The following is a 24,556-nucleotide window of genomic DNA, read 5'->3' as shown; positions in this document are numbered from 1 at the left end:
TGTTATTTATTAATTTTCTAATTAAATATTACGTATCAATACGAAATTTATAAACATTACCAGCTTTGCATATGGCGGTCATGATTCATATCCACCCGTAATGTTGAACAGGAACTCGGCTATCTAATTGTTCTACTCATATACCTATATCTGTGATTATCGCTCATTATTCGTGCCCGCGAATACGATACTTAACGGCAGCGTGACGGTACAAAGTTGAGAACCAATGGTTACAACAGTGGGTACGAACAACGGGTCGCGGGTACCAACGCTCATTTTTCGTGCTCCCGACTATAGTTGTTTTTTTTTTCATTTATTCTCGATCAACGCTTAACGATAAAAACGATATAGGTACGATCACAAGCAATATTGTTATGTTAATCCATGTGCGAATTGAGTTGTTACGTGTGTATTAAAGTTAATTATTCAAGTATACCAACAATATGTTATAAACATGCACTCAAACGGATCAAGAAAGATATTAATTAATTCGGATCGGTGTCGTAAAAAAACATAGCTAACAATAATTGAATTAATTTACTGGAAATCGGATTTCAAATAGTTCTACGCACAAGGCAAAATATTTCCCATAGAAACACGTTCTTCCTACCATGGGAATAATCGGATCGTAACATCCGCTATATCTTTGATAATATCGTGCATGTGCAGGGTAGTGTTAATAATTATAATAAAAAAAAAAAAATCTCGGTAAAATAGGGATGAAAACGCGTTTTTTTTTTTCGTGACTATTGCAGCATACGCCGTTGAAAATTATACACAATATGCGATCCAAAATATCCGCAACGAGCTCATAGACATAGGATTCAAATAGTATGCGACTTGTGTTTCCTGCAGGTTCGCGTATTATTACTGTTGTTCGTCAAACCTAGTGCACCACCTCGGCCCAGTGAACGCTGCACCGACGTGCGGTAAAACACAACGACGACAAATTATAATGCAAACGAATAATTTTCGTTGTAACGTACGCATTCAGCTCGTGTTACACGTGTAAACGCGATATTATCAATACTGTTTATTCATATAATATTACGCGCGAGGTGTTATTATTATCATTAATATTACAACAATGTACGGTGAAAAAACGGTGTGATAATGCAACTTACGGCCGTAGGATCTGGTGCGTCCGTCGCGGACCACCGGCGTTGACTGTTCATACGCGTAAAATAGTTTTCAAACAGGTGTGCGAGGCGGTATGTCATGCGTGTGTATACGCGTTTTTACGATTGTGCCGACTATTTTTTCCTTACCGTTTGGAATGATTCCCGAACGTCTGGCTACCGCCTACGATATCCCTGTCCTCGGCCGCCACGGACTTAAAATAAAATAAAACGTGCCAAAACGGTCCCGGACGTATGAGGGGGGGGGGGGAAGAAAGGAGAAAAAGTAAAAAGATGAACAAAAAACATTTCCGACCATACCTTTTCTTTTCGGTCGTAGAACTTGACGGATCGGAAAGAATAGATACAGTCCAATGCCGTGTACAGGTACTGTCGTTGTAATAGAGTATACTAATGCATGCACGCATACGTTAAAGTATAATACTAAGTTCTTGCAGTTATTGTGATAATGTCTACAAGGGATCGTTAAAATCGATTTTCGGGGGAAAACAAGAATTTTAGGTATTAACGAATTGTTCTCATTTCAACGACGCAATATTATAACATAATAATTACGCACTCATCTCAGTGATATCGCCAAATATATTTTTAGTGAATTTGTTTTAAATATTTTTAAACGATTAAACATTTAGAAGGTTTTTCTTTCGTTTTCTACAGTAACGTATTTATCTATAGTATCATAATCCTCGTTTATTCAGCAAAAAATAATATTTATTTTTTGTATATTATAAATATTAACAGTATTACCATGCGTGATATATATTATTTACTAAAGACTCCGCACAAATGAAATGGTTTGTTTTCGCACAAAATATTTTCGTTGCGGTTTATGTATAAATATATGTTGAACTTTTAATAATATTTATTTTAATAATGTCAACCAGATTACTTCAAAATGAATTATTTTAGTTTTTTAATTTTCAAATTTTTTATTTAATCAGTAAAACAAAATAATAAGATTTTTTTCATTATTTTTTAAGAGTTGTGATACACATTAATAGATTTTTTTAAGTATTATGTATTGTATTACACTGTTTCACAATTTATTTTTTATTTTTTTTGTACAATTTAAATTTTAAAACAGTTTGTTTGATATTTAGTATCTACATTAATTATTATTTTAGTAGGTAATTGCAAAATAGACGTAATTTAAATATCAATTCATTAAACGTGGTACTTTGATTGATAATTGAGTATAATTATATGATATTTATAACTATCCATTGTTTATACATATTATAAATTACCATTCATTTTTATTTAAAATAGTTACGTATTCGAATTAAATTAATTTACTTTTACTCTAGTTTGTATAACGAATATTTAATTTTCGATAATATGGAAAAAGTCAGTAATTTTTAAAAGTATTCAACACAGAGTTTATATAGGCACAAAATATATTTCCACGGAATTAATATACCTAATATAATTTAATGGTAAGCTCAAAGAATTTAGTTTATATTTCAAGCTCTATTACTATATACTTCACTTATTCTAGTAAATATTTAATTTGCCAATCAATAGAGTGAATTTCCTTGTCATTGTATACTAAAACGATCTAATTAAATCAAATAAGTATGAAATGGAGTATTATACGTGTTTATTGAAGCGATTATTAAATTATTCGCCGATACTATCTTTTTGAATAAACATTAATTTACTATAGTTGTTAAACTATTAAGTGATTAGACATTTTAGTTTTTTCGAATTCTAACGAATATTAAAATAAAATAAAATAAATGTTGTTTAAATAAATATGTAACAAACGAGTAGTAATTACAGTTAAAAAAAATAATTTTCATTTGATTATGTTTTTTTTTAAGCTTGATTTTTTGCTCATTTATTTTGAACGCTAAGGTAAACTTTTCTAATGGCAGGCTTAATTTGGCCGAAGGTTGGGTTTCAACTGATTCGAAATAAATTTCAAATCATTGGTACAATGTAATCATCCATACTATTATTTTTTCTTTCGTAGTCTGTACGTAGGTGTAACCAGAAATATCTCGTTTTGAAACTCACTCGGATGCCGAGAATAGCTTTTCCAGTGTAAATAATACTTAGGAACAATTCTTACTATATATCATTCGATATGATATAATTGAATATAACTTGAAAGTTAAAACAATATCGAAACTGTGTATTTACGTGGGAGCAGAAATAGTAAATAATACTTATACATAGTGAGCGAGATTTCATCGAAAAACAATAATATTTCTATAGAGAAAATAACTCCTTACTTTAATACACATATAATTTCCTTTCAGGATGTGATAGCATTACGATACTCGTATAATAACAATATAAAAAATCGTTTTCTTTATCCATCATATTAAAACGAAATATTTAGTATTTTTGTATAATAATAATAATAATAATATGTAATAAGCAGTTTGATAAAAATTAAATTAGTAAATATATTTTATTTTTATATATTTATACCGTCTATTGTGGTTTTGTTTTAGTTGTTATTAATTGCACAATTTAAAACGATTACAAGTTTAAAGTAGGTACATTTTTTATACTTATAATATATTTGGGGAAAAAAATATAAAACTAAAAAAGTGGATAGAAAATGTATTCATATAAATTAAGTTGATACGTGTTTAAATTAATTATTTTTAAGTGTGTAACATAATAATTTTCACATTCGAAAAACTATATTTTAATAATTCAACATATATTTCATACAGTTTGAAAGTTGTTTAGTTTTAATTATATATTTTGTGACACGTGTTCACTATAAGTGATTATAAGTATAAGTCATACTACATAGATAGTTACATACATAGGTATTTATTTTTATCTACAGATAGTCTTCATGAAAAGGAAATGTTTTAAAATCATTATTACAAATTAATACATAATTAAATTAATTAATTAATTTAATTACATAATAGTTCATTGTTCTTGTTATAATTTTTAGAATTCCTTGAAAATTTCTGCGGCTCAAATCTCTATACACCATACAAATAGCTATAAACACCGAATAATATTATCAAAAACTTTGACGGCTAACAAAGACGTTGGTACTCAACTAATGTTCTGGTTCAACTATCACGACTCACCATATTAAAAACTTTTCTAAAAGTATTAAAATTTATTGTTAAAACCGAGGATGAAATCAAGGTAGTCTTAAGATTTTTACATTTCATATAATATTTATATATATATATATATTTGTGTTCTACGCTAGAGAAACTAATTTTTTTTTTTTATTAATCTTCCTGTTTTCATACACAAGTCGGAAATATATTTAATAACTGCCTGATATTATGACGTTTATACATTGTGTTGTAAAAAATTGTTCAAAATTTAATTTTATGAGAAAATCTTTTAGTATTTATAGCTTAATATTGAATCAGAAATAGTTCGTATTGTTATTTCAATTGAAAATGCGAAGTGGGTAATCTCACAAAACTATTATTGTTGGCAGTAAAAAAATTTATTTTATTATGGTTTATTGCTATTTTAGTGTTTTAAAATATTAATCTTAGTTTTTGTATTCATATATTTATTCGAATAATTAATATTTAGTATGTCATAAAAGTAATTATTCTTTAATAAGCATTTCAATCATAAAAGTGGCGCGTGTTATAAATTCAGTAAACATCATTAAATAATAAGTTATAATTTATAGAACTTATATTTATCAAAAGAATGTTAAAAGTTTCAATTTGACTACTTTAAAGTTTTTAAACATTAAAATTGTATTATATCACAATCATTTTTTTATACTATAGTTTATAATATTACAGTATAATTTTTCTTTTTATTATTTTATAGCATTAAACAATAATAACTTAGCTCGAAGAAATGGATTTTAAAATAATTGATATCGTTAAATTATTATGTTGAACCATTTTTAATTAATCATATACATAAACGTGTGAATAAATTATTGAATAAATAAAAAATTCCATCGATGATACAGTTTAAATTTCATGAAATTTTGACCCAGTTGAATAACAATAACATCAACTGTCGTATTGATTTGAGGACAATTACAACTCCGTACTTTTATGGTAATAAAAAAACTATAATATGTAATATTATATAGAACGGCTATCTGATTGCGCGCGATCTAGAGCAGTGGCTGTTAACATGTATTCATGACTCCCTCAGGGGTCACCACAGATTTTTTTAGGGTCATCAACACACAGAATAGCTAAAAACTTACTAGTTTTATTTTTTTGGAAACTGGATTTTTTTTGTTAACTTAAATTAAAAAAAAAAAAATCGGCTGGAAGCGTTATTTGTAAAATTTGTTTTAAATAAACTTATTATATTATACTTAACATTTTTGGTATTATGAACTTATCGAGTACTTATTGTTTTAATTGAACATAATAATAATAATAATAATAATAATTTTTCTTAGCAAATTTTTATCGTTAATATTACGGATAGGCAGTTAAACATTTTAGTGGCTTTATAGAAGGTTGCGTTCTCTAAAATGTCGAGAACTGCTATTTTAGAAGGTATTCGTAGTAATAATATCCATTTATATATGCGCCAGGTTCAGTTAGTATTTGAGCGGGTTTTCGTGATAAAAATCATCAATTTGATACGGATTAGCCACGCAAAACATCCGCACCCGGTCCGCGGTCGTCGCAGTGCCGCAGTGTTCCTTCCGCCTTTTAACCTCAGCGATCTGATGCATATCTTTACGTGCACCGTCATGGCGTTAACCGTTTCCCACCTAAACGATCGTCTTGAACCGCAACCCACCAGCACGCAGTAGATTTCTCGCGGTTTAGACCGATTACATACATAAAAATATGTCTTTGTACATCGTTTTACCACCGCAATCGCAGCGCCACAAGAATAATATCAACATGAATAATAACGATAATAATGATAATATCAAATATAACAATAATAATAATAATACATAATAGTGGTTACTGGGATCGTGACGACGTAGTATACGAGTATACATGTGTGTATACGATCGCTTCTATTTTATATTCCTATACACGGCTCGTATAGGGTTTTTGAGGAAAATGGGAAAAGTTAGAACAACTTCCGCAGAAGTAAGAAAAAGTATTTATATAATTTTACTTTTGAAAACGGAATCTGTATTATATGTCATTAAGAGTTAAAAGGTTAAGAATATTATGTCTTAAAATGTCCAGTTGTACCGTACACATTATTGGAGTCTAACGCTAATATTGTGCATGATTCTTTACAACACCTTTAAGGTCCAAATTGTGCAGCATCTGGAGAAATTGGCGCACTAATTGTGGCTACAGTTTAATGGAAAAAATGCGATAGAAACCTGACCACATAAATGTTGTTGACAACCTATTAATATCGGTATACGTGGCATGTTTTAATTTCAGGAATGTTTACGTATAAATGGACACCATCTTACGGTCATTAATTTTAAGACTTGATACTCCTAACCTTTGGACTCTTAACGGCATACAACGTAGATCCTGTTTTCAATAAAAAAAATTATGCACCTCAAAATGTTATTGAGAAAATGTTGTTATTTTTCTGAAAGATCCTGTATCGTTTTGATCGTTTTAGCTTCATCAGAACAACATCTAACTGTCTTTAAAAACTCCTCACGGACTGTGTATACTTGTACACGTTCGAGTATGTGTCCGTATATTCGCTTAGTATATACGTGTATACGTATATTATGGTCGGTAATAAAACGGGATCTTACACTCACGTCATCCCATCCTCCACTCCGCGCGTCGACTGGTCCACGGCCGTTCCGGAGTCACCGCAACCGATGTGCCGCTCTCGTACCGGAAAGACCTGGGCTGATGTCTCGACGGCCGCCGCCGCCACCACCACCACCGTTGTAGCTCGGTCACGGTTAAAAGAGATTATCTCATCCTCCTTCGCTCGCTTCACCCGTTCTCGTTTTAGCAGAACAATAAAATTTACCGACCGGAGACATTATATATGTATACGCTATTATCATCTGTATACATACAGAATAACATACAGATTCCTACACAAACAACATACAAACTCATACATCCGCAAAACCGCGTGGGGAAGTATATAGGGATCGACTGTGTAGGAGCGTGGGATGAATAGGATAAATAGGGGCAATCGGACTTTTGATGTTGGGTCACGTTTCTTTCCTCGTCGCTAAATCCACCATTTACAGTTGAATTAAACGCTAAGCAGTGAAAAAATTACAATTTTCTCGGTGCAGGCGGATTGAGTGATACAGTGAATTAAGAAACCATTTGACCATAAGCGGACGGGATAAAACGTATAGCTTTTTTTACTATGGTATAATGGTGCCGTATGCAGTCACCGTGAACGGCACCAACATGCAAATCCGATATATCAAATGTTAAAGGATCAAGTATTTCGTGACTAGAGAATATGATTAATCACGTATTCGTTGTAGGTAATTTTGGTTTAGAAATTATTTGTTGATTTACCGTTTGACAAAACAGGTTAGTGAAATGTGTTTAAATGTGTTCACATTATTGCTTTAATTATTTATATGTATTACTATTATTATTAAGAGTGAGGAGGTTTTGTTCAAAAATTAAATTTCATCATATTTGATGAAAACTTTTACCAGTCAATTTATTAATTTAAGTTGAATAAGTATTTCTTCAGACACTATAGTTGCATACATTTATTGTTTAAAATTATATAAATTACTACAGTCTCATTTCGTAATTTTTATTTTAAATTTAAGAATATGTGAATCATTGATGAAGTATTTTGAAATTTGCAAGTCTGGTTTGGTTAGACATAATATTTACAGCAAGTTTTTTTTTAAGATTATATCATATTAACCATTGTTAATATTATAATTTGTTTGTTTATGGTTTTAATGTAACTAGAGACTAATAATAAAATCGTTGATAAGAGATTTCTCTTATTCATAAAAATAAACTAAGAAAATACATAATACATTTATATTACATATTTATATTATTTTTTAGTAGAAGAAAATTCACAAGCATAATTAAATATACATTATGTGTATCTAAAAAATAACTTGAATAAGAGTCGTTTATTCTTTTACATTATTATTAGTAATAGAATCCTTACTCTCTTATACCGGGAGAATATATATATATTTTAAGTTACATTGTAGCTGAAATTTCAGTTGAGGATTTAAAAATAGAAAAATTTGTAATTTTTGAACATTTTTGTGCAGGATCTTTTATTTGTTATTGAAGGAAACTTAGTTCATGGGGTGTTATTGAAATGTTGATTATCTTTAAATAATTAAACCTGGTAAAATATGAGGTTACAAAAAAAAGTATCCTTATAATCGAATTTAATTTATTTAATAAATTTTTTTATAAAATAAATTAAAATATGATTTAAAACATACAACTACGATGAAATTACGGTTTTCAAAGTAAAATAAAAATATCATTCCTTTTTTGAAATTTGTATATGATTTATAAATTATACATAAAAAAATGTCTATAATTGTTTTAAGATTATTATTAATTTTTATGATGATTTTACTTGCTGTGATTATATTTTATATAATATATAATACATGTATTTTAGTAAATTGATGATCAAATATGAAGGTAATTGTTTCAGTTGTAATTATTTTATCATAAAAATGTTTTCTTTGACGTTGAAAAAAATATTGGTTCAAAATAATTAGCTACCATCAATAAAATATAAAATTGTAGATAATAAAAGCAATATCAATAATCTTGTTTGCGAGCAGAGGTTAAAGTTATATGAATAAGAATTATTTTTATTATTTTTAATAAACAAGAGTTGTATAATTTTGTTAACATTTTTGCCTTTGGAATAATATTTTATATTTTATTCATTATGTGATCTACTCACCAAGTACAAAATAAATAATATAAGATCATAAAAAAATTTAAATTGTATCAGTTGTATAAGATTCATATATATAAACTATATATTACCTAATTATCAACTAAACATTTTATTTTTAAGAGTAAAATTATAATTACAAATAAAAACAGATGAAATATTTAAGTGTTAACGCCATGCACGATTATTTATAATGTTTAGTTAGAAAGTTTTGTATTTAGGCTTGCAAATTGTTTCGAAAATCGGAAAAATTTATTCAATTGTTGTACTAGAAATCCAAAATAATTTTATTCTAAATAAAATGACTGGTAGACATATGTCATAACTGTAATAGAGTTTGAGGAAAAATTCAAACATGCTTAACTAATAAGTGTGTCGACAAGTAAATTAATATGTCAGCGAGTAAGGAAGTTGGGAAGCAAACAAATCAGTGACTAATGAGTTACTATCGTTTTTATTTGTCGTGGTCACTTTGATCAAGACACATTTTTTCAACAGCTTATAAAATTAGTTCTAATTATATTATGGCACATAAATTCACTTTTAGATATATATCTAGTAATTTAATAATACTTATGAATGTAAGAACATAAAAAACAAAACACTTTACTTTAGAAAATTAGGGGTTAAATCTTAATTGTATATACATTTAAGATAACAATGGCTTATAGATAAATATTCTGAAATCAATATATGTGAATAAGTAACATATTTTAAGTTGTCTAAAACATGTATGAAATAAAGTTAGCTCCATTATCAGAAATATCAGAAGTACAGGAAATATCATATTTTTTCAGTTATATTCCATTAACTAATATTTTAATCTTATAAAATCTTGTTCATATATTGAATATTTCAAAATATTTTTTTAGGTAAAATCATTTTAGTAGAATGATTTGTTACGTACATCATTATAATAATTATATTATATATTTTATTGTATCCTAAGTGAATTTACATACTCATTCATGTAAGCTGATATTAGATTATGTAATAATAGAAAATGAGAGAAAGTATTAAAGTGATTGATTAACAAATAATAAGAAACATTAACATTCTTATTGCCAAGAGTTCTATCATTTGAGTTTTAATGTAATATATAATAGAAAATAGACGTAGCCTTTTATTATTACTATGAATAATAACTGCTGTATTCGCACTGATTTGAAATTTATCAATAAAAGCATGCAGATATATGAAATTTTATTAAAAAAAAAAAACTAGTTCAAAATTATATTGTTCAATTATTTTTAGTAATACCCAATAAAAACAAAACTTATTTTAACTCTTTAAAAAAATTGAAACATAAAACATCTAATGATACTTAAAAGTATTTACTATTGAAATAATACATTATTAATCGGTGTTATAATAAAATAATATAAGATTTACGGTTCGTTTTTGTTTTTGTATGCTACATGTAATTATTATTATTCATTTTGAATTTTAAATTTATTTTTATTGGGAAATTTATTTCCCATTTAATTAGATTTGTAACAGATGTTTAAAATATACACTTTTTAATATTGGAGTTTAAAATATATCAAATGTATTTAAAATTATTTTTTATTATTTTTAATCCCACTTTAAGTATTTTTTGTCATTTACTAAGACTAGTACAAAATTTGTGCATTAATTTTACATTATCTATTTCATTATTTTATAATTAAATAGATAATGTATTTTAAATGTTGTAATAAGTTAAAATATTTCTTATATTTCTAATAAGTATAAGCTTTATATTTATATGAAGTATATTATTTATGTTATTATATATATGTATTTCGTTTTAAACAGAAAAAAATATTATAATAATTTTTTGAATCACATAAGTACTATTAAAAAAGAATAATATACTTTTAGCATTATGGATGAATAATGTTGTTTATATTTCTGAATTTTACTAATATGAAACCGTGTTGAATCCAAAAATAATAAAATAAAACTATGTCGGATTTACAAGGAAAAATAGGAACCGAAAACAACAACACTTTATAAAGTTCTTTTTTATTTTTACTACGATCTACGTAACTACGCAGTGGCATAGCCAAGGAGAGATACTAAGGGGGGCTATAGTCCCCTTACAATAATGAGTCGTGTTTATGTGTATGTACTGTACACTAGTATACTACTATTTGGTATTTAAGTATTTTAAAACTTTGATACTATCTAAATGTTGATGAACAACGGGTGTTTGTTTATGGTACATGAGCGTATCACTTGCACCGTGATTATCACTATCTTTTTGGCGGTTATCGTTATGATTGTGGCAACTCTCGTCTAACACAATTATTTTATTATCGCTATAGTTTTTATACCATGTTATGTCACTGTTACACTACTGCAGCTGACCAATGTCAGTTTATTGTTATTATAAATTATATTTTAATAAATATTATTAAAAATATATTAAAATGTTGAAAATATATTCATAAACTTTGGGGGGGGGGGGTTGAGTTGTTTAAGATGAACTCACAAATCCTCTCTTACCTAATCTGCCCAAAAAAGTGTTTAACCCCCCTCCTATATAAAAATCCTGGCCAATGTAATTAAGTAAATTTTCACGTTAGTTTTTATATATTTTCAAGAATTAAAATATAGTTTTAAAATTCTAATTAGAATTATATTAAATCCAGTAAAACTTAAATTTTGAGTTTAAATTTTTGAATTGTTAAATTTATTTAAAAAAAAAATTCCTTCTCGGCAATAAGAAGAAGGCATCTTTCCACTTTGACCTCTATATACAACGGAAGATAAAAATATTTTCTATGCTGTGTCCTCATAAACCGATTAATTTTTAAACTATTATTGAATAAAGACTCACATCATTGTTTTTTTGAATATTAACATACCAATATTTTGAAAGAGAGATTTGTTCATGAATTTAAAATTAATGGTGTTGGTTATAGTTTTATAAAATCGTCATGGACTTGCTTTTCCCTTTTTTCAATAAATGTTATAATTTTTGGAAATTATGATCAAAAACCTATAGTAAAAAATTATATACACAGTATGCTGTATTTCATTTTGTATTCTGGTGTTTGATCAAGTTTCTAGGAAGATATTTTCTTACTCTTGCACTAGTGAATCTTTCTTTTCAGAAACACTTTTCGGGGCACAGTGATCTATATAAAAGTTGCATGTTGCCCATTGATTATGAATACTACAGATTAAGAGATAAAGTTTAATCATTAAATATAATATATAAAAAAAAAAAATGAGAATAATTTACGTCATTTTAAAATATTTTTAATATTTAATAACATTGATTAAATCAAATCAACGTTTGTAATCAATTCGAGAAATTAATGACATAAATTGAATTATGACTAGGTAATGAGTTGTATATCTTTTTTTCATACGTATTACTTAATTGAAAATTTATTAAGAAAGTTATCGATTGATGACTACAGTAAATTAAATAATGTTGACGTCTGAAGTAGTTGCAATAGTAGTTACATTGGTAATTTACATATTACATAGTTAATTTGTAGTTACAATAAAGATTTGAGTTTATATTACCACTAAGTTTTGTCGTCAAAATTTTGTACGCGTTACGTAACAATTACCTACTACGTAATTGAAAACAGTTAACGAATCTTGATGGTAAGACTTTTGGAATTAAAGTTAGAGCCAGAGTTATGCGTATACATTCTATGTGGATAGTGCCAAAAACAATGACAGTGGCATTTCAAGGAAAATCGTCAGGCGATAATTTTTGACGCATCGCCCGTCAATTCATGTCAATGGTTAACGTGAATTTAGCTATGACCAACTGATTAATGATTTCTGAGAAAATGAATATTAATGCTATTTTTGAAACGTGTAAAAATACATTTTTGGTTTAAATCGTAGTCCGATTAATAATGTCCCTGCAGAATACAGATGTAATATTACCCGTCCGAACGGATTATTGAAACGTACTTAAATTGAAATGGTTTCGTTGCAAATGTTTTATGTGTGCGTGTATTATACACACGTATAGTATATTGTATATTATATAATATGTAAAAAAATGATTATTTATGGTCAGGTCGTGTTTCGTCATGTTAAGAAGTTTCGAGTATTATCCGATGTTTGTATTCTCTGTGTATACGCGAGTATATAAGATATAATTTGTGCTTTACAAGTACGGAATGTAGAATAAGCAGAAAATGTCGGAATAATAAAATCATAGGACATTTAAATAATCTCTGACAAATAAGGTGGATGGAAATATTTTTACATGAAAACATATGAAATGATATAGGTAGACCGTATAACTTATTCGCATTTAATGCCATTAATCATAACGGGGAAAAGAGGTATAATTTACATCGGTAGGGCGTTGCCTAGTTGAGTGCCTTTGTGTACATGAGTAAACCTTAAAATTAAATTATATGTATACCCACATGTATATAATAACACACAATAAACAATGAGTACGAGTAAAAATAAGTGAAAAAAAAAAATGATGTTGTTTGTTAATTAGTTCTTATTCGTGCTAGTATTATACTTTAGATGCAAAAAAAAAAAAACAAAATGAAGCAGTGTATTCAGTAAATAACATGAACGTAGACATTCAATTTGTACTTTTTTTTTCACATACGATAACAAATTATATTGATTTTTAGTACATACCATTAAAAATATATTTAGAACGAGAAAAACAAATTAATTTAGTTTGACGAAAATGTATAAGTAAATGTTTCAACTGATAAAACAAAACGAGATTAACATATATAACATAATTATAATTATTTTTTCAATTGAAGTTTAAAGTTTGTGTAATTTATAAACGAATTTGTGAGTTTATTATAACTATTTTTCGCGTATAAAATATTTAAATGTTTTCCATATTACAGTACTTGTAGCGTATTTTATTTTATTAAATTTCTAAAGTGAATAAATCGTCTTCAAAAGAATAAATAATACTAAATTCGTTATTAAGAAAAAAAAAGTTCAAATAAAATTAAAGTCTAAAAATAGTGCTTAATATTTAATAATTGAAATATCATCTGCAATCTTTGGTAAAATTAATTATTTATATGTATAAATGTATTTTAGAACAAAGTATTTTACAAATAACTTTGTGTGTGAGTGTATTATAATTAATTTTACAAAGTTAAACACTTTTTTTTTTTTTTTTTTAAATTTTCGATAAAGTTTTTGAAATACTTTTTTGATATTTTTAGAATCATTAGTATTCATAAAGGTAATGTTTTTTTTTTTTTTATAAAACAAATTACTGAAATTGAAATATAATTAAAATTGATAAATTTCATTATAACTTAAATATCTATGAATATTATAATACTTCGGTCTAATAAATTGTATAACAAAACGTCTTATTATTTAATACAATTAGTAGATTGTTGAATATATGACCACCACTGGATATTTCGATTTAAATATAAATTTTATAATAAAATACAAAGAATAGTTTTTTCCAACAAAAATATTTTTATAAAAGCGTTATTGTCTCCTGTTCAATAAATAATCAGTTAACAATCGAAAAGTACACCCGTTTTATCAAAAACTGTTTTCATTAATTCCAAATAAAATTATTGTTCTCCGTATTATTTAATGACACTTGAATACATGTTTAACAGATATTTTCTAAATGGCAAATAATATCCAGTTTATTGGATTATAAGATAAAACAATTTTGCTATTACAAGGAAAATGATTACATTGAGCGAAACGAAAAATGAAAATGTTAACATGGAAATTGTCACAGTTATATTATGTTTGTTCGTTTTGTCAAAAAGTGTACACTTTTTCAAAAGTGCACACCAAAGTGTTTGTTTTGAAAAAGTGTAGTCTTACACGCTGTTTGTTTTAAAAAAGTGTAACATTAATGTATACTTTTTTCACACTGACCCAAGTTTAAGTGTAGGCACAGTGTTTATAGTGCAGCGTTGATTGTTATCAAATGAGTCCTTATCAGCTAATAGTTTAATCTGCAATTTCAAATAAATGTTGAAACACGACTCACCAAATACTAAATACCAAATACCGATTATTATAATCGTTTATAGTATTTGGACTCACGAATACTGTGGTTGAGTTATAAAAATAATAAAATATATATATAATATATGATATTTTTATATTATATTATTATATTTTATTATAGTTATATATATTTAATTATAAATAATATATAAAAATAATTTAAACAACCATCATCGTCGTTATTTACATATACAGCTGCTGGGATTTTGATAGGATTTCACAGCTCTAACAATATTTCGTCATCGGAAGAGTCACAAAATTCCATCACATGCAATTTTTGTATTTCTATTTCTTTTAATTTTATAATTGTTAATTATTAATATTAAATATTATACAAAAAGTTCACTTAACTATTGTTCAATTCTACTAGAATTGATGGGAATAATCGAATGAAATAATCGAATCATTCGATTATTTGGATAATTGAATCAATTCGATTATTTTAAAAATCATTCGAATGAAACATTCATATGATACAAATAATTGAATGATTTTCTTATCTCACTTTTCTTACCCGTATAGCGTAAACTAGAGAGCCTTGATAATAAATTGATGTCAAGGCTCTCTAGCGTAAACTATATATTTATGGTATTCATTTTCTATTACGATTATTTTATATTTTATAATTAAACATTTGTTCCATTTTACATTTTTAATTCTCTACCCAGATACATGAAATAGATGATTCCTGATGATATATTCAAAAAATTATAAAAAAGTAGTTAATACTATATATACTATAGTAATACTGAATGTTAATACTATTGAATGTATTGAATGTTACCTAATTGTATTACATTATTGGTATACGCAATACACTTTATCAATGACTATACTTATAAAACCAATGACTATAAAGTAGTTACTAGTCAGTAGTACAGGTAGTGAGATAAAAAAACTGGTCGAATATTTTATCATTAGAGTGAAAAATCCAGTCGATTATTTTGATGTCGACTATTATTCATTCGATTATTCGATTATTTTTTTTTTTGATTACTAATCATTCGATTATTCCCATCACTATCTACAACCAATAGAAATAAATTATTATCAATTATTAAAATTGATAAAAAAGATCAGCTGATTAATCTACATCAAAACCGTTTGTTTTGAAGACAGGTATCTGATCACACCCCTTACACTTCACCCAGACACTACACTAATTAGTGTACACTTTTTTTTTCCTAAACGAACAAACCTAATAAGTGTTATCAGAACCAAGCAAAACATATATTCCCACAAATTTTCTGTGAAATCAATAGATAGCGTTAAATATATGACTCTATAAAATAAATATTGTTTTTTCTCAGATAATAAATTTCTAAATTTTTAAAAATGGTCTTAGCGTGAACCACTATAGATAAACAATGGGTTTTAGTGTTGTTATTATCACCATATTCCTGAGAAACAGTAAGTTCTGTTGTATAATATTATTATTGTGTATAAATATATGATTATTGACAATAATCACTGCGGACTAAGAAGTTCCTATGGTCAGTTGCGACATGTTCATTGATAATAATAACTATCGTCAACTGTTGACGAATTTTTTTCACAGTCGCATGTTTATCATTTATAATTTATTCTTTTTCCCTGAGCAACTTTAGTTTATTATTTCGGTTAAATATATTTGTTTATTTTTCAATTGAGAAATCATTAAATAATCAAAATTAAACGATCTTGAGATCGAAAATATTTTAATCGAAATTCTTGGCGATGATGATTCTAACCGATATCAAAAACGAAAACGAGGATGATGATTATTTGGTCGAAGAGAGAAAATATTTGGACTTATTAGATACAAACACGAATAATTAATAATGATAATTTTTTTAAAGTTATTAAAAATAATTTAAATAATAAAAGTCTTATAATGTTATAAGCTATGAATATTTTAATATATATATTGAACATAGAACGCACTCCATTTTTTAACTACAATAAAAAAAAAGTTGACGATTTAGTTTTAAGGCTATAACAATTTTTTTATAGTTAATATTATTAATTATATAAAACATGAACTATATCAACATTTAAAATGGTCAAAACCGCCTTGAGAAAATTACAATTCAAAATAAAAAATAATATATGTAATAGAAATAATATGTATGATAGTTATATAGCTATACAAGAAAAATCATAATTATATATTTTTTATTTTATGTTGATCCTCAAAAATTTTTTATTTTATCAAAAATCATATTATTTGCTACCCCGGGGCAATTGCCTCCCCTTGCCTCCCGTTTAATATGGCTTTGACCCGACCCGTCCGCCACGGGTCGAGCGCATTGGCCAGCAGTTTCGGGAACCGGCGAGAAGTCTTTGAGGTGGGCGCAGGACGTACCGCGAGTTAACTTCGAACGTCGGCCACGCCGATGGTAATCCATATACGATGACAAATGTTTGCGTCCAACGACGGCTTCGAAATTTTTGACCCGACGTCAAAAGACGTGACCAACGTCGGAAGCGGTTCGCAACTAGTGTTTGGTATATGGTTTCACCACACGACACGTGTAATCCTGTATTCAGTCTTGAATTACCGTTCCCTACTTCTGTTCAAAGACAAAACATCCACCACCACCTCTTCCCACGTTTTTTTTTCCTTTTTTCCGAATTAATAACTTACCGCGAAATGGTAAACTTACTGTACCATCATCCGTGTTCTTTTTACACTGCTTTTTTTTTTTTTTTAAGTTGAATTAAGTTTTTAAGTGCGTACGAATTCACGCACATACAGACACTGGAGGGAAGTACGCATCCAACATTTCAACACGATACTGGATCCAACGGTTGGCCGCAACGTGTAGCTACTGCACTCGTGAGTTCAACATTGGTTCCAAATAGCGACGGACGAGAAAACGCGCGTCCGTCAATCGATTATCACTAACCGCTTCTTCGACTCTTCGCCGTCCCGTTTGCGAACGCGGTCCGGTCGGGTCACGGGTTTTTGCATTGTTCCTAATCGATTTGCATCGTTATCGCCGCGGCCGCGAGCACAACACAATTGTGTACGAGATTTCTTTTCGGTTTTTTTTTCTTCGTTGAATCGTTGTCGAGCGAAAATTCATCGTCGACGGACGTGAATTCCACGCAAACGTACTGCATCCGACCTCGTGCACCGCTAAGATGAGCATATGTCTGCGTCTGCACTACAACAAATACCTAGTTCGTCCTTAATGTTTGAAAACCAACCGAAATGATGTTTGTGTTTAAATAACATTATGAAACGAACAGTACGCGTTTGTTGTGCACGCGGAAATTTTAATTGCGTCTATTGAACCAACAAGTGTAATGGTGCGGTATATATTTAACGCATAATATGTACCGAATGTATGTATATACGTGTATATATTTACACACACACACACACACATATATATATGGACGGGAAAGTGCACACGTTGTTGATAAATTCCCTAGTGGTCGTTCGCTCAGGATCTATAGTCGCCTGTATCGTTTAGCGTGGCTCAACTCTGATTTATGGCCTTCTTTAACTTTTGAAATATTTGCACGTTTTGTTTTTTCCGATAGATTTTTGTTTTGCGAATAATATTCAATTGAAGTTGACATTTCTCGAAATATTATTACATTTATTTTACAGTCGTACAATATAGGCATTGCTTAGGAGCAAAACGCAATTCAACAGTGACGAATTGTTAACGTTTTGTCTTTAATTTATTTGCATACATTTTTTATGATCGGCATTTACGAACAATATGATTACAAGATATTCCCCCAACGAACTTCCAATTTATATTCCTACGTACGGCATTGAAAACTCCCTTCGGTCAGTTGGATTACTCTAAATCATATGATTGAGAACGGTAATTAAAATGTATTTGAAATTTCTACTTCCATATATTAATAAATGCACTCCTTCTTGTTTATGGAAATCACACTAGAATACATATATATACACATATTAGAATTGCTCTAACTATAAATTATATTTGGTCGAAACAATTTTTCCATACTCCTGATAGTTTACTGTCTAAAGAAAAATTGTACAAAATAGGTTTGACTAAGCAGATTGGAAAACGAGGTCATAATAATAATTATTAATAATGATAACATCGACAAAGAAAAATAAATCTGACTTTATGAAATGGTGGTAAACCCAATTGAAAAGAAAATTTATGAATACGAGTGAAAGAACTATATTCGAATAATAGTATTTATTATCAATACAAATTTACCATCCATATGTGCGTATGGAATAACATAGAACTCTAACTGCTTTTCAGAATGTTTTTCATTATTGTATTGTGTAATAATAAAATAAATCTGTCTTTTTAAATAATACAAACAAATAATTAAGAGCCAAATAAATTATAATTTTTGTTAAAACTAGAATGATGTTGCATAAATACAAATACTTTTTATTTCATTAAAATTTATCTTAAAATATAATCGATAAATATGACGGACGAGAAACGATTATATACCTAACAATATATTTAGACGGAAACAACAACAATTAAATAATAGTTGTTATTATTAAAAGTCTAAATAATATTATATAAATATAATAATTTGAAATCGTCTTATAGTTTTTTAAAAGTATAAATTGTGTATTTATAATCTCGAACATTGTGAGCGTCATTGGTTAGTGATGGCCTATTGGCTATTTTCCTCATTGTCCTAATAGCCACTAATTAAATGTCAAAATATAAAAATTATTTAGCACTTTGCTATTTAAGGTAGGGTGCTCATATTTTTTTTATAACTATTACGTTTGTCGATACTAACTATTTGTTTAAAAAATGATTGAATAATTAATTTAATAATTATTTATTATGTTTGCATTTAAAATAAGTAGGTATAAAAAAAAAATACAATAGTTAAAGGTATTTTTCGATATTTTTACGTTATAATAATTAAATAATTCAATATTGTTTTCTTTTTACGTTCAATTTAATATTGTACGCGATTTTATATACGTTTCTACATTATTTTTCTGTGGATACTGGTGATCATAGTGAGTGCTCTATTTGCTTTTCCATTTACGTAAATCAAGAAATGGGTTGCTATCCATTTGAAAATGAAAACGTTTTAGATTTTGTTTTCAAGTATAGTATTTATTATTTATCTGTTGGTATCTACTACGATTGTGATTTTCTGAAATTTGATTAAAACCAATCTAAATGATCAAATATATTCTACTTTTATGTTTCATCTCGCAGTGTATACACTAGATTATTTTGAATATTTCTTTCGTTTCATATATTTAAATATTCAAGCTGTGCTTTATACGAAAATGTGTGTAGTATTGTGTACATATTATATCGTGTAGTAAATTTATTTATATTTCTTTAATTATTTATTTGATGGATCAATTGTTAACATATTTTTGAGAATAAATTAAATATGATTGTTGTTACTTGCTCAATTTATTTTGATAATTTGTCGTACTTTTTATTTATTTCGCGAGAAAGTTATTTGTATTGGAAGAAGGTTGTTACTTTGAAATAATTTGTCGTTACTAAAAATGTTTCATACTTCTTATTGGATTATAATTATAGTTTTTGTTTTTTTTTTTAATCATTTGTGTACTGTTGTGCATAATAATGTTAATAATTACACAATTTTTCAGTTGAATAGAATAACAATTTTTTTTCGTATTATTCAGTAATATTAATGTACATATTAGTATATTCCCTATTAAAAAATGCATTGCACTTATTTACTTTTAGTGTTTTTTATAAAGTAATTAAAGATCCACATAGTATTCAACTTGTCCGATGTATTAATTAATCTTATTTACAAATGTAATTGTTGTTATTTAACAGTACATTTTTTGTAGGTTTTTATTGTGCATTTTTAAATATTTCAAAGTAAAAATATTTTGAGCAAACAATTTACATCTGATATAATATTTTTCTGCTTGTTAGGTTCAGTTAATTTTTATTACCGTTGGAGCGTAAACCATATAATTTTTAAATCTAATATTTTTCTGCGTTTTACTCCCAGAGGACTTATACATTTATAAATCAAAGTTTGATTGAAGTTGTGTATGTGTATTATAGGTTTTGAAATCATGACAAGTGTAAAACTTTGAATTCCAATGGTTTAAAAGTCGGTTACAGTTTTAAATTATTATTGTGTTAGAACTACTTTATCGTAATATCAGGGGATCAGATCATGTATAAACTCTCAGCGTAGATCTTTATATGAATTTCTGAATGACTGCAGTAGATTACTGAAGTTGGAAAGTCTTGCCAAATAGCGTATATGCATTTGATGGTCTTCATTTGTCCTCGACCAACACTGAGTGTTCCTACATTAAATTGAATGCCGATAACAATGCAGTAGAAGAAAACAGAGTATGGTGGGGCATGTAGGGTGGTGGCTTGAAAGCTTGGAAATCGGATTCGCATTACGGCCAAATATGCTAAATAAGAGAAGGATATTCTGGGGTACGCCACAATAGTAATCGTCGAATTACCATAAAATCGTACTAGACGTCTTAAACAGGGAGAAAGTGAAGAAAAAAACATTTATGATTGCCGTTGTTCTCCGTAATAATTATAAGTTGGTCGAAATCGTTGTCTTGGTTAATGAAAAATTACCAGTTAAGGTAATGATTTTTAGATTTTATAAATTTGTATTATGATTTTATTTACTAAAAACTTACAATATTGTCAACAAACTTTCCCTGTTTTATTAAAATTTAACCCAGAGAAATAGTTTTTTGTCATATACACTTATTGGTTGCTCGGAAACCCTTCTCTGGTATACAATTCGTCGAAATAGAACATTATGCTTATCCCATTGTTTATAGAATAAAACCTTTATAATTTGGGTACATACTTGGGGTTAATTGACGTTAATTAAAATGAATAAAATAAGTGCAGAGGGCAGTAGATGTCATTCTAAATGTAAATTAACAAAACCTTTTATAATAGTTTTGTCAATAAGTAATTCATTTTATAAATCTCTAAAAGATTCGTCAAATTGATTTTTTTTATTGAAGATATTTTATCATTTTAAATTATAAGAATAAGATATAATTGTTTTTATTTATTTCTATAAAGCTAGTTTTTAAAAAAGTATAATTAATTGTGTAAATATATTGTTTATAATTCTTTTAAAATCGGATGTAAAAAAATTGTGACTATTCTGTTCATTGTATACTAAAAATAGTAAAATTATTAAATTACTAATGACGACCGTTAAATTATAGGATATATTTCACATATAATGATAATACATAAATTCGTATTTTTCAATCTCATTTGGTATCTTAATATGCATTACATATTATAATAAATAAGTATTATTCAATATTTATTTTATTGTACTAAAATGACTGTATAGTAACCAAATACATAATTTAATTATATGACCTCATTGTCGAACTATTAAAACAATACTAGCTTACAAGCTAGTCTCATTTTAAATATACGTTGTAAGTGAAATTTTTTTAAGTTAAATTGAATTTCAACATTCAGGAAAATTTTTAAAATTCAATTTCAAAAAAGAATAATTTAAAATAGTCTGTATTTTTAAACAAAATAAAGTAACATAATTTTTTTGGAGTAAAATTGTATTATGTTTATAAAAAAAAAAAAAAAAAATGTATGTAATTAATAACATTGTATGTAGGTACTATTTTTATGAATTCATATTTATATTACTTGAAGAATTAATCGACAACTAAAAATATTATATTGCGTATAAAAACACATTATATAAACAATAGATAACAGTAACCATTACTTACGTTTATTATTCATAATAAGTTGTAATTTTTTTTATACAATTTTATCATTTTGATTATTTTTGAATATTTTACTAATATTGTGCTTATTTATTTCACAGATAATTTTAATTTAAAATGGAGCCAGATTTTAAGCCAAATTTATTTTAGCCAAATATTTGTAATAGTTTATAATATAAAAAAAGAAATAAAATTAATATAATCCAAACCAATAGTTTATAATATTCATCATGAATAGATATCAAATGGCTATGTAGTTCTTGAAGTAGAGTATTCATAATTATATTAAAAACAAAAAAATCATTCTTTACTTATATTATTTTAAAAGATAAAATTAATGGCATAGTAGTTTATGTCATGTTTTAACTTAATATTATATATATATATATATATATATTACATTTTAACAATCTGATAGAATATTTAATATAAATACTGATTCTAAATAGTCTTGGCTACGCTATTAGCATAATGTAATGTGACGTAATTTTTTTTAATTTGAACAAGATTATTATGATCAGACTAAATCATATGTAATTGATTCTAAATGAACGGAATTTCATGTATTTTATTTAATATCGAGAATTTGTTAAAAACGGGACATTAACTTGCTCTGAAATACGTGAAATTATTCAAAAATCATTACATTTTTATGAAAATAACTATTTTAAAACAGCATAATTTTTGCTAAGATGTTTTAAGTTATGTATGAAACTTTAAGATTTTTTCCTACTTAAAAGTTTTAACCAATAAATCTATGAAACAAAATACTATAAGACCGTCAAGATTTCTCTTACTTAGCAAAAACTATAAGGGATATATGGTTCAAAACATTATTATCTAAGAGTTTGTCAGTGACATCGCTATTTGGTTTATACGTCTTAGGGCATGAATACATTTTTACGTCCTTGGTATTCTGTTGTAAAGAAGTGGTTGTGTTTAGCACTTAAAAAAATTGGTGTCCGCGGGCAGTTAGGTTTTCTCTTTTTTGCTCTTAGTGGCTTCTTTAGTCACTACATTTTTCTTGATTTTGGTTTGATGTGTTTTATTATAATATATTTTTGGAACAAATTAAGTGAAATACATGTTTTTATTCATTTGTAGAGACTGTAAATAATTAAGAAATGAAATCAAGTAAAAAGTGTTCATAATATTGGTAAAAATATATGTACGTTAATTTACCGTACACAGTTCATACAATTAAAAGACACTAGTTGTTTTGTGAGTATGTTATAACGTCGTTAACGTTTTTAGTATTTAATTAGGTCACCAGTATATTATAGAGTTTGCTATTTTATTATACAGCATAACCGTACATACTGTATAACCATATATGTGTCAATAGATTAACTTTTTTATTGATAAAATTAGTGTTCTACAATTTCATTATACTGCATCGTAGTTCTACCATGTTTACTTAAAGACATTTTTTGAAGCCAATTAGTCTAGTCATATAATGTATTATATTTAATGTATTTATAAATATGTGGAATAATTAGACAAATATAGCAAGACCTATATTCGTATTTATTTTCAAGTGTATTAATTTATCATACTAAAACATTAAACAATTATAGAACTTGTTATAATCCATTTAAATATTTCACATTATTTAATGTCCTTTTGGAAATCGATTTTTTTGAAGACATAACTATTAAAATACTGTTCGTTTCAACAAAAATGATACCTTACCTAAATTAATTAAAACTAGACACGCGATTGTTAATTTTTGTATGGTAGATATAAATGTTAGATTATAGGGCATGCAGTAATAACTTGTAAAGCGTACGTGTAAAGTTTCTATAATCTATGATATACCATCAACCGTGTTTTTTTTTTTTTTTACCGTAGCTGATATAGGTATAATACTCCTGTACATTGAACAACTACAAATAGGTAA

The 24,556-nt window shown here is 27.1% G+C and overlaps 1 protein-coding gene across 8 annotated transcripts in view; it reads right to left on the bottom strand.

Moving 5' to 3' along the window:
* The window catches only part of LOC112688636 (somatostatin receptor type 5-like), a 256,452-nt gene that overhangs the window by 27,271 nt on the left and 204,625 nt on the right, over positions 1–24,556 (bottom strand). The window contains exon 1 of one of the 8 annotated variants that reach the window (XM_025561979.1): positions 1,125–1,222. The exons of 6 other annotated variants lie outside the window; for them this stretch is intronic. The gene's annotated coding sequence lies outside the window, so the exon portion shown is untranslated. Of the gene's footprint in view, positions 1–60; positions 477–1,124; positions 1,223–24,556 lie in introns of those variants that run through there. One more of the 8 variants, XM_025561986.1, reaches the window with a different exon arrangement.

Source organism: Sipha flava, unplaced genomic scaffold (genome assembly GCF_003268045.1).
Source record: "Sipha flava isolate LNK unplaced genomic scaffold, YSA_version1 111_pilon_pilon, whole genome shotgun sequence".
In the NCBI taxonomy this organism is placed as follows: Eukaryota; Metazoa; Arthropoda; class Insecta; order Hemiptera; family Aphididae; genus Sipha; species Sipha flava.
This window is presented reverse-complemented; position numbering and strand designations above follow the sequence as displayed.